Consider the following 12,231-nt stretch of genomic DNA (forward strand, 5'->3'; position numbering starts at 1 on the left):
ACAATATATAAAAAGAGAAAATAATTCTTTACCTGATTTTCTAACAAGGGAGTATTTACAGGGAAAATCTCAGGATCACCAAAATGAGTGAAACACAAAAGAAACCAATGAGTGCATCAGACTACGTCAAGAATCAACCACATTTACAAGGGAAGCAATTAACCACTAGTAACCAATTTTCTGCCTTGGCGGAATTTCCTCATTTATCCTATGCAAAAGCCGTTAACCCACAACCACAAAAAATATCCAATCCATCCTCCTCACAAAAAACCACAGACCAAAAATCATCCTACTTCCTTAAACCACAACACCAACACCTTATTACAACCTCATTTACCAAACCAATATCCCTTAAAGACCTAACCCAATATACCAACTGCATATTTTACGAAGAAAGCCAATGCCTTACCGATAACCTTACCAAAAACCGCACATTCTACGAATTCATTCTCGTAGACACCAAATCAGTAGAAATAACCCACCATACCGACAAAAATGACCCAAACCTCATTTCCTTCTCAACCTGCAAAATCCTCAAAGTATGCAATCCCCAAGATCTTGGATTCATAAACCTGCACACCGCAAAAGAATTCTCCATCCCGGGGTTCCATATTCCAAGATTTACCTACATAGATTACCAGAAAGCCTTTCTCCACACCTTTTACTTACGAACCTATAATCACTCCTGGTTTCTCTCCTTCGACTTTCATTGCCCCAAGACAATACCAGGATGGTTCTACGAATGGTGGTACTGGTTTGGCCCAACCGATGACATATATCCTCCCCAAATACCCAAGGTTTCACTACCTTACTATACTAAACATGAAAAACACCAACTCATCGGTCCTCTACCAAAGATAGCCTTCCACGTAGATATGGGAATACCCTGGATACTATCTTGGCACTACAACCTTCTACCCTTCTTACCGGAGATGCCATATTCACTAGTCTGAGAATTCAGAATCAAATGGTGGGACAAATACAACCTCGATCGCTGCTCTTTATCCAACTTGGAGAAATGGATCCAGACACATCAACAAATAAAGCAATCCATAGCTACAGTATCCCGAGCATTACCACATATTCAAACGAAAACTTCTTCCCGTAAACCACCAAGTCCAACAGAATCAACAACTTCGTCCTCCGAATCCAAGAAAAGTAAAGACAAACAAAAATTCAAGAAACTCCTCGCGACAATTGCTATGCAAATATCCTCCTCAGACGACGAAGATGATATAACACAAGACAACAATACGCAAGACGACGATCCATTCTAAAACATGATTAAGAAAAAAAAAAAAAAAAAACGTGAAAGTATGCTGCTACAACTCTTTTAAATTAAGTTTAAATCATGCTTGTAATATATTTTATATGCTTGTAATATAAATACATATATATTTAGTATATAATTTTATAGAAAAAAGAAGCAACATTTTCCACCGACTCGATCAAGACTCCATTTTTCTAGGCAAGATGAAGACAAAAACCCAATTATGCAACAGTTCAACTATCAACACAAGACATCAAGCCAAAATGAATATAATTATTTGGTTGTTAAAAATAAAATATTAACGATTAATGCATAAGAAAAAACATTTAATTTCAGTTTTATCTATGACTAAACTTGTGGAGGAATCTTTGATTAATAAAAGATTAATTTTACTTGAAACATCTATAAATCTTGATTTTTAGAATATTATGGGAAAATATAATTATGATGAACATCAAACCCGTGACATCATTTGCTTGTTTTTGCTTTTGTTTTTGTGTTAATGTGGTGGTGTGAGTCACCAGGCCCAACAATAAGCCCAATAAAGAGAGGTAAAAGGTGTTTCTCGTTTAGTTTAACATTACACATAACAATAAGGTCTAGAGTCGTGAATTAACGAAACTGACCCTGTAACCGGAAGGTAACGGATGATCGCCACGTGTCTGTGGAGATTCTTCACGTTCGTATTTTAATCTGTACAATACCCCAAACGTAACCGTATGTACACGTCAAAAGTCAAAGACTGAGAGTCCAACGAAAAACACCAAATCTCGTATCGTCTGTGGAAAATTTGGGCAAAAGTGGTTTGCATATCGTATCGTCTGTGGAAAATTTGGTACTAGCTCGTTATTATTTATTTCTGGTTGATTCTAGGAATACTAACCATACTCTAGTTTCAATTGTATACCATTTCTCCGAAACATGGAGAAAAACTTTTACTAGTTAATAAGTTAACTTTTGTTGAGTAGAGTACTTTTTGCTATGTCTAATATTGATAATGTTGATAACATCATAAATTGAAGATTTAATCTGTCTTCTAATGTCTAATATCGGAAAAATGTGCATCATCCAACTTTAATAACTACATTATTTTAGTTTTAATTCAATTCATGATCAATGTAATTTATGTCAGTTTTTTCTATTAATTTGAATTTTAGACTTTTTTGTTCTTATTTTTATTTCTGGAATTTAACAAAAAAAAATATCATCATTCCCTTGTATTAAAAACAAACATAGAGCCAAAATCGAAGATTTGAGATTTGAAAACAAAAAATATGACATTTAGAAAATCAGAAAATAGATAATAATGTACAAAGACAAATACACATGAGCATAAACAAATGAAAATTTGAACTTGAACCTATCCGAGAAGATTGGAACTCAATTAGAATCCAAAAATTTTAGATTTAGCATGGAAAAACGTCCTATTTACCCCTCAAAACTACCATATCGTACCGAATGTTCCTGGAACTTTGACCTCTTAATAGAACCCTTTCCATCTTATATTCTCTTTCTATTTCCCCCCGAATTAATACTTCTATGTATATTTCCCCAATTAAATTAACCTTCTCAGCTATTTCCCCATCGACGTCGATTAACATGGTTTACTGTTTTAGGTAACCGACAGACAATTCTTATTAACCAAAATAACCAAATTAAACCATTTTTAACCAATTGACAACCCGATTACAACCCGATTAGATCACTTAACCTAAAAAACCCAAAAATCCCCAAATCGTTTTTCCCTTTCCATCGACGAACCCTAAATCCCTAAATTGATTCTTCTTTCTTCGAATCGTTTTGTTATCTCTTGCTCTTGGCTCTTGGGATGGCGTTAGTCCCCGTTGTTAATCCACCTATTGGAGTGGAGTTCGACGAGGAAGGCGAGGATCGAGATGAATTTCACATCGATAAGCTTGCGACAGATTTTACAGAAACGGAGGAATCGATTCGTCATAACGTGTATCCAGAGAGTGACGACGAGTCTGAGGGTAATGGTCATGGTGGTGCCGCGCGTGGGGGGACACCGATTGTTCGTGGCGATGGTATAATGTATAAAGGGCAGAGATTCTACAATGGAATCGCGTTTAAGGAGTGTGTGACTGACTATGCACTGGCAACAGGTTGTAATCTGAAGCAATACAGGTACGATAGAGATAGAATCGGGTTTAGGTGTGTTGGTGCTAAGGGAAAATGTCAATGGAAAGTTTATGTTGTGTCTCTTCATAATGAGTCGATGTGGAGGATTACGAAGTACACGAACACCCATGTTTGTGTGCCTAATGGAGAATGTGAGATGTTTAAGGTCCCAGTCATAGCTAGGTTATTTCTTGATAAGATTAGAGAAGAACCAGATTATTACATGCCTTTAAAGATGGAACAGACCATAATGGAGAAGTGGAAGATATCAGCTACGAGAGGTCAATGTCAAGCTGCTAGGAGAAAGGCATTGGCATGGATAGCGAGTGAATATGACACTCAATTTGAACGTCTTCGAGACTATGGAGCTGAGATATTGGAAGCAAATCAAGGGTCTGTGGTAGAGATTGATACGGTGAAGAATGACGCTGGTCATGATGTGTTTAAGCAATTCTATGTCTGCTTTGATGTTCTTAGGAAAACATGGAAAAAAAACCTGCAGGCCACTAATTGGGGTTGATGGTTGCTTCTTAAAGGAAAAGATTAAGGGTCAGTTGTTGGTGGCTTTAGGAAGAGATGCAGACAATGCTATCTACCCAATAGCATGGAGTGTTGTTCAGGTTGAGAACACAGATAATTGGAGCTGGTTTGTGAATAGGCTGAAGATAGACTTGGAGTTAGGTGATGGAGATGGTTACATTATGGTTTCTGATCGCCAAAAGGTATTTTTTTTTTGTTATGTTTTATGCTTTGTGTGATTTGGATCAGTTTCTAATGAATTTAACTTTGTTTCAGGGATTGATTAAGGCTGTTGAGTTAGAATTACCAAAGATTGAGCATCGTAAATGTGTTAGGCACATTTATGGTAACCTAAAGAAGACTCATCCAAACAAGAAGCAATTGAAGAAACTGCTTTGGGATCTAGCTTGGAGCTACAACACTAGAGATTACGAAGAGAGATTGGAGAGGATTCACGCATATGATAGCAAGGTCTATGAAGATGTCATGAAGACTAAACCAAAGACATGGTGTAGGGCATTCCACAAGATTGACAGCTATTGTGAAGATGTTGAAAACAACTCAGTGGAGTCTTTCAACAATACAATCAACAAGACGAGAGAGAAACCATTTGTGGCTATGTTGGAGACTGTTAGAAGGCTTGCCATGGTTCGAATTGCTAAACGGTCTGCTATTTCTTATTCACATGAAGGTTAGTAAGACTACACTCTTATTCTTATTCATTTATATGTTTTATTCTTATTCATTTATATGTACTCTATATGGTCGGATGTGGCAGGATTATGCACTCCTTATGTGACCCGTTTCCTTCCTGATGAGCATAAGGCAGCTTCTACATGCTTTGTATCTCCCAGCACAAATGGAGCGTATGAAGTTTACTTGGGATACGACAAACACCGAGTTTGTTTAAATGCCAGAACTTGTACCTGCATGAAGTTTCAGATTTGTGGAATCCCATGCGAACATGCTTACGGACTGATGATCAAGAAGACATTGGTAGCTGAAGACTATGTGTGTGAATGGTTCAGAACTGCTAAGTGGAGACAGAACTACACAGACGGGCTTGTTCCACAAAGAGGTCCACGCTTTTGGCCTTCCACTAGGGGTGAGAATGTGTATCCACCTCCAAAGCCGGACGATGAGAAGATCGACAAGAAGAGGAAGAAAGGTGTTAATGAGTCACCTACCAAGAAGCAACCAAAGCAAAAGAAAAGAATCATGCATTGTGGGATTTGTGGTGCAGCTGATCATAACTGTAGGTACCACCAGAAGAATAAGAATAAGAAGAATACAACACAAGTGGAATCTTCTCAAGGTTGTCTCACTCAAGAGAAGTAATGTGGGATGGAGGATTAGCATAAGTAGGACTGTTTTTTTTTTTGGTTTTATGACCTGTTTCAGAACATATCTTGTTCTGTCTTAGTATGGTCAAGTCCAATCTTTTGAACCTTATTATTAACTATGGTTGGATGTACTCTTCCCTTTTGAACATGAATGTATTTTGAAACAAGATAACATCATCTCTTAAAAACATTTTGTCTCGTACAAAACAAACATAGAAAACAACATACAATGTCATCATATTAGCTTAACTAGACCAAATATGATCATACAACCTAATACTAAAACAATTATCATCCTATTCATCCTAAATTTAAATTCAGCTTTTACATCTTCAATCCTCTCAAATATCTCTTTCTCAAGCTCCATTTTCATCTTCTTCTCAACTTTCATTGTCTCTGATATGAACTCTTTCATTGCCTCCACCTCATCCAACAAAGCCTCATCGACCCACTTGAAAACGTGATTGTCATTCATAAGCTACACCATGGACAATTCATTTGGTTATCGTTTAGAACCTTATCAATATTCATAAGCCAAATAATAATTTCTACTTCGTATTACCTTATTTCCAGTTGCATACACACAACAAAAGTATCGTCGATTTGGGTTATGGTCGGATTTTGACATTTTGGCCACAATTGCTTCTCCACACCAGCATCTCTTAGGTACACCAACAACTCTTCCTCTTTCGCGGACATTTGTCGACCTGCTCGAAGACCCAGAAATATTACTCATGATTTTGAGAGAAAGAGACAGAAATTTGGATCTTTTCAATTTAGATTTTTAGGGTTCTTAGTGGAGTAAGAATTTGGGGGTTTTTGTTTTAAAAGAAAGAAGAAAAAGTAGTCGGGTCGGGTTCTAAATGTTACCCGGTTATAAATTGCTTCCATACCGGTTTAAGATGGGTTTCTATCGGGTTTACTAACAAAACCGTGTAAACTCAGATGGATGGGGAAATAGACATAGAAGTATTAATTCGGGGGGAAATAGAAAGAGGATATAAGATGGAAGGGGTTCTATTAGGAGGTCAAAGTTCCAGGGACATTCGGTACGATATGGTAGTTTTGAGGGGTAAATAGGACGTCTTTCCATTTAGCATATTAAGGCTTAAAAATCTCCTATCAGAAAACCACAACCCAAAAAATAAGCAAAATAAGCTAATTTATTAGAAGGCGCAATCACGGTAGCTTCTCTTCTCTCTCTAAAAACACTGTAGCTTCTCTCTCTCTCCCTCTTTTTACCCCCGACGCCGGTCATGCCAGTGGTCGGAAATTTCTTGGCATGACGAAAAAGAAAAGAAAACCAGTTCGTGGTGCTGTCCCAGGCTCTTCAAAGTTTGTGGTAGTCTATGCTTGGGCTGCGGAATCCATTGCCTCCAAACGGCGGATGAGTGGTTCCTCCTCTCAAAAGGAAATCATCTCACCTCGACCAACGCCTTCATGTCTCCTATCGAATGAAACTGGACCTCCCCCAACTTCGCTGAATCCAGATCTACCACAAGCGTCTTCCTCGGTTCCTTTGCCCACCCTAGATCTACCCAAAAAAATTCCCCCGACTGTCACCGTTATTGTAGGCCCCACCTCCGGTGTTGAGACGTCAGGTATCACGAAGTTGAGCACATCCTCAATATCCTCTTATGACCAATCGACTGTTCTTTCAACAGACTTGGTCATCCCGCAGATACCTTCGGTGGTGGACGCAGTTCCTACCACAATGGATTATCCCAACGCTGCACACTTTGTAGTCCCGGCAGCCCTCAAATCTACCTCGGCTGCGAACCTGAACGGAGTTCCCCAGAACGCTTTGACTAGCAGATCTGGTGATTGGGCGGCCACGGTTAAAGGAACTTGTAAGAAGCTCCCAACTCCGAGCACTCCTTTCACTCTTCCTTCAGGTGAGTTATGTGTTAACATTCCCAATGAAGTTATTACCCTTTCAATTCTTCCACGAGGAGGGTTTACACCGCATAGCTAGCTTGGTAGGTAAACCTCAATGCCTCAACCCCTCTACAGCTAATAAGACGAACCTGGAGGTAGCCAAAGTGCTCACTATCATCGACCCCAGGAAACCACTCCAAGAGGCAGTCAATGTCCAGTTTGACTCAGGGGAAATCCGTAGAGTCCTTGTCTCTAGCCCCTGGATGCCCCTAGTTTGTGCACATTGTAAGGAGTTAGGCCATAGCCTAAGACATTGTCGCTCCGCCCCCATTACTTGCTCGAGCTATCAATCTACAACACACCTACCTGACGCGTGTCCACAAAATCATGCTCAAGCTCCGAAAAAGCGTAGAAGCCATCGGAGGCGCAGATCTAAGACGCCTGCCCCATCTCGAATGTCTGATACTTTGTCCACTTCCATTGCAACTACAAGCCAGACACCTAGAGGAAGAGCAAAAGCTCTCCAGGAATGGCAGGTTAAATCCACCGGGGAAGCAAACGAGAAACCATCTGTCCAAGACAGTAATCATTGTGACTCACAACTGCACAAAGGTCAGCAGCCGCAACATTCACAAGCAATGCGACTGAGTGAGACACTGCCCCCGCAGTTAACTGCAAAAGCTTCTGATCAGGAAAGCTTACAGTTTTCTCAGGCTACACCAAGAACTGCCAACACTATCAGTCCTCCTCATGAGCCATCTGTGATCGTAGGTGATTCAGACTCGGGTTCACAACTACAGTCTGATGCGGATATCGAACCTGATTCCTCAGATATACCCTCCACGGATTCGAAGGAGGCTAGATTCACAAGAGTACTGTCCAAGAGGCAGCGGAAGATCCAAAGAGGCAAGGGCCTCAAACTCTCTCACTAATTTTATGTATACAAAACGTTTTGGTTGGAATGTCAGGGGCTTTAATATAGCTAGTCACCGATGCGGATTTAAGAAGTGGTTTAGGGCAAGGAAGCCTATTTTTGGTGGTCTCATTGAGACACATGTCAAACAACCTAAGGAGGTAAAGTTTATAAACAATCTGCTTCCGGGTTGGTTTTTTGAGGAGAATTACAGCTTCTCCGAGTTAAGAAAGATTTGGGTGATTTGGGACTCATCGGTCCAAGTGGTAGTTGTGGAAAAATCGCTTCAGATGGTTACTTGTGAAGTTCTTTTTCCTGGTGAGCAGTCTTGGATTGTTGTTTCCATAGTCTATGCCGCAAATGAAGCAGAAAGGGAATTGTGGCTGGAAATTGTGGCCTTGGGGGCTTCTCAACTAGTCTCCTCTCGCCCATGGATAGTGATGGGGGACTTTAACCAAATCCTCAACCCACATGAGCACTCCGAACAACCATCCCTAAATGTGGACAGACGCATCAGAGACTTCAGATCCTGTCTCCTTGATGCAGAGCTCACTGATCTCACGTATAAGGGTAACTTTTTCACCTGGTGGAACAAAAATGAGTCAAGACCTATTGCTAAGAAGCTCGACCGGATACTAGTAAATGAAAACTAGAATGTGGAGTTTCCCTCCTCACTTGGTATCTTCGTGGAACCGGACTTTTCAGACCACGCTTCATGCGGTGTTTCTTTAGGAGAACCTACTATCAGAGCAAAGAGACCGTTTAAGTTCTATAAATTTCTCTTCCAAAATGAAGACTTCATCAATCTGGTAAGGGAGCAATGGTATTCAGTAAATGTTGCTGGTTCAGCTATGTATCAGGTTTCTAAGAAGCTGAAGGCTCTCAAAAGGCCAATCAAGGAATTTAGTAAATCAAATTACTCGGACTTGGAGAAACGAACAAGGGAGGCTCATGAGGTCCTCTTAAGCCGCCAAAACCGCACCCTAGCTGATCCATCGACTACTAATGCGACCCTTGAACTAGAAGCACAGCGCACTTGGGCTTCCCTCGCCGCTGCTGAAGAGAGCTTCTTTCTCCAGAAGTCCAGGGTGACATGGTTCGCTGAGGGTGATGGAAACACGCGTTACTTCCACAGGATGACAAACGCGCGCAAGTCAATCAACTCCATTCACTCACTGACGGATGATAATGGCAACCGCTACAAATCTCAGGAGGAGATCAGTGAGTACTGCGCAGATTACTTTGCAAACCTTCTTAATGATGTGCAGGAACCTTACACAATGGAGCAGGAGGATATGAACCTGCTTCTATCCTTTAGATGTTCTCCAGAGCAGGCGACTGAACTTGAGAAGCAGTTCTCTGATGAAGATATCAAGGATGCTTTCTTCTCTCTCCCCAAGAATAAAGCTTGTGGCCCTAACGGTTTTCCAGTCGAGTTTTACAAAGAAGCTTCGAGTGTGGTCGGCCCAGAAGTCACAACAGCCATAAGAGAATTCTTCACCTCAGGGTGTCTGCTAAAGCAATGGAACTCAACCACATTAGTCCTCATTCCCAAAACAGCTAATGCATCCAGCGCAGTTGATTTTCGACCAATCTCATGTCTCAACACACTTTACAATGTCATTGCCAAGCTTCTGACAAACCGTCTCCAATCGCTACCGGCTAGTGTGATATCTCTCTCGCAATCAGCTTTTCTCCCGGGTAGATCCTTATCAGAAAATGTTCTCCTTGCCACGGAATTGGTTCATGGTTACAATTGGCGAAATATATCACCAAGAGGAATGTTAAAAGTTGATTTGAGGAAAGCCTTCAACACAGTTAGATGGGAGTTTGTCATTGCAGACCTTGGAGCCATTCAAGTTCCAGATAGGTTTGGATTTACCAATGCATCTCCACCCCCACTTTCACGGTCGCAGTGAATGGCTCCCATGGAGGTTTTTTCAAGAGCTCAAAAGGGCTACGACAGGGGGATCCCCTCTCTTCGTATCTCTTTGTCTTAGCCATGGAAGTGTTCTCAAATTTACTTAAGTCGAGATTCGATGCAGGCTATATCCACTACCATCCAAAGACGTCTGATCTCTCAATATCTCACCTAATGTTCGCAGACGACGTCATGATTTTCTTTGATGGGAGTACCTCCTCCCTCCACGGCATCTGTGAGGCTCTTGATGACTTTGCTTCGTGGTCAGGGCTTAAGGTAAACAGAAACAAGAGCCAACTCTTCCACGCAGGTCTGGACAGTGACGCTTGTAATGCTCTAGCAGACTATGGATTCCCCTCGGGAAATCTCCCCATCATGTACCTGGGACTCCCTCTTATGCACAGAAAGTTGCGTCTTATGGAGTACGAGCCTTTATTGGAGAAAATCACAAATAACTTTAACTCGTGGGCCACTAAATCCCTCTCTTTTGCTGGTCGGCTACAACTAATTGCTTATGTTATCTATGGCTCTATAAATTTTTGGATGTCTACTTTCTCCCTGCCGAAAGGTTGCATCAAGAGGATTGAAAGTCTCTGTTCCAGATTCCTCTGGTCTGGAAATATTAATGAGTCGAGAGGAGCTAGAGTATCATGGGAAGTCGACTGCCTACCGAAGTCAGAAGGTGGATTGGGCTTAAGGAGGCTCTCTGAGTGGAACAAAACACTAAACCTACGACTCATATGGTGGCTATTTGAGCATAAGGATTCTCTTTGGGCTACCTGGCAGACTCTTCACCGTATCCGAACCTCATCCTTTTGGAATATTGCTAGCTCCCTGGCAGACTCTTGGTCATGGAAAACCTTGCTAAACCTTCGCCCACTGGCTCAGAGATTTATAAAGTGCAGAGTGGGTAATGGTCTTCCAGCATCCTACTGGTTTGATAATTGGTCATCCCTTGGTCCTCCCATTGACTGCCTTGGCGAGTATGACTCTAGAACCCTAAGGATTCCTCTATCGGCAAAAGTGGCTGAAGCTGTTAATGCCAATGGCTGGACATTACCTCTGAACAGATTCCCCCTGCATTGGCAATCCTCGACCACCTACAGTTTATCCCGGTACCCCCTCCGGACGCTACCGTAGATGATTATTATTGGTGTGTGGATAATGTCACCTGTCAAGGTTTCACAACGTCCAAAACATGGGAAGCTCTCAGACCGCGTGCAGATAAGCAAACATGGTCATCCTCGGTTTGGTTCAAAGGAGCGGTGCCGAAATATGCCTTCAACATGTGGGTCAGTCACCTCAATAGACTACCTACTCGTAATAGGCTCCATGCTTGGGGTCAGCTACAAGTGGATGTTTGTTGTTTGTGTTCCATTGCCTCAGAGACACGGGATCACATCTTCTTGGTGTGCGATTTCTCAACACAAGTGTGGAGATTGGTTTTCAGTAGAATCTGCCCCCGCTAGAGATTGTTCTGCTCCTGGGCAGAGTTTCTCTCTTGGACCCGACGTTCTACGTCAACTGCTCCCTCACTGCTTCGTAAACTCTCTGCTCAAGTAGTGGTTTATAATCTCTGGAGAAACCAAAACAATATCCTTCACAATGCCTGCAGGCTCGCCCCCCAGGTCTTATTCACATTCATCGATTGCGAGATAAAGCATATAATCACTGCAAGAGGACTTAGACGACGATGGCAACAACTCGTCTCGCTTTGGTTTCGTTAATTCACCCAATTCCCTTTCCTAACTCTATTGTAACCTTGTTTTATTTTTTTGCCGAGGTTACTTTTGCTGTAGGTGATACTTATGTATAGCCTATCCTTCGTTTATATGATATTTACATATTTAGCAAAAAAAAAAAAAAAAAAAAAAAACAAACAAAATATAAATACATACTAAGAATTTATGACCTGAATACCTTTTTAAAAAAAAAATTCAAATACCTGAAATTACATCGCATACCCGCATATTTATCCAACAATAAAGGTATTTACCAAAAAAACCCAGAAACATGCATGAAAAATTCTGGTTATTCGGGTAAAATCTAAGGTATTTGCGTATCCAAAACTTTTTTAGCGGTTATTAAAATTTGTACTCAAAGCGAATCTGAAAGAATTCGAACTGAAAGTAAATTAAATCTTTACATTTACTCTATTGGATCATAAACTCTTCTACTCAAAAGATCCAAACCCTAATAGTTCGTACCTAAACTCGACCCAAATACTTGAATACAATAGGCCTAAAGA

The 12,231-nt window shown here is 41.0% G+C and overlaps 1 pseudogene; it reads left to right on the top strand.

Moving 5' to 3' along the window:
• Positions 1-3,050: 3,050 nt before the first annotated feature.
• LOC104704797 (uncharacterized) lies at positions 3,051-5,266 on the top strand (annotated as a pseudogene).
• The last annotated feature ends 6,965 nt before the right edge of the window (positions 5,267-12,231 follow it).

The sequence above is a fragment of the Camelina sativa genome, chromosome 7 (genome assembly GCF_030686135.1).
Source record: "Camelina sativa cultivar CO46 ecotype springtype chromosome 7, ASM3068613v1".
NCBI lineage: Eukaryota > Viridiplantae > Streptophyta > Magnoliopsida > Brassicales > Brassicaceae > Camelina > Camelina sativa.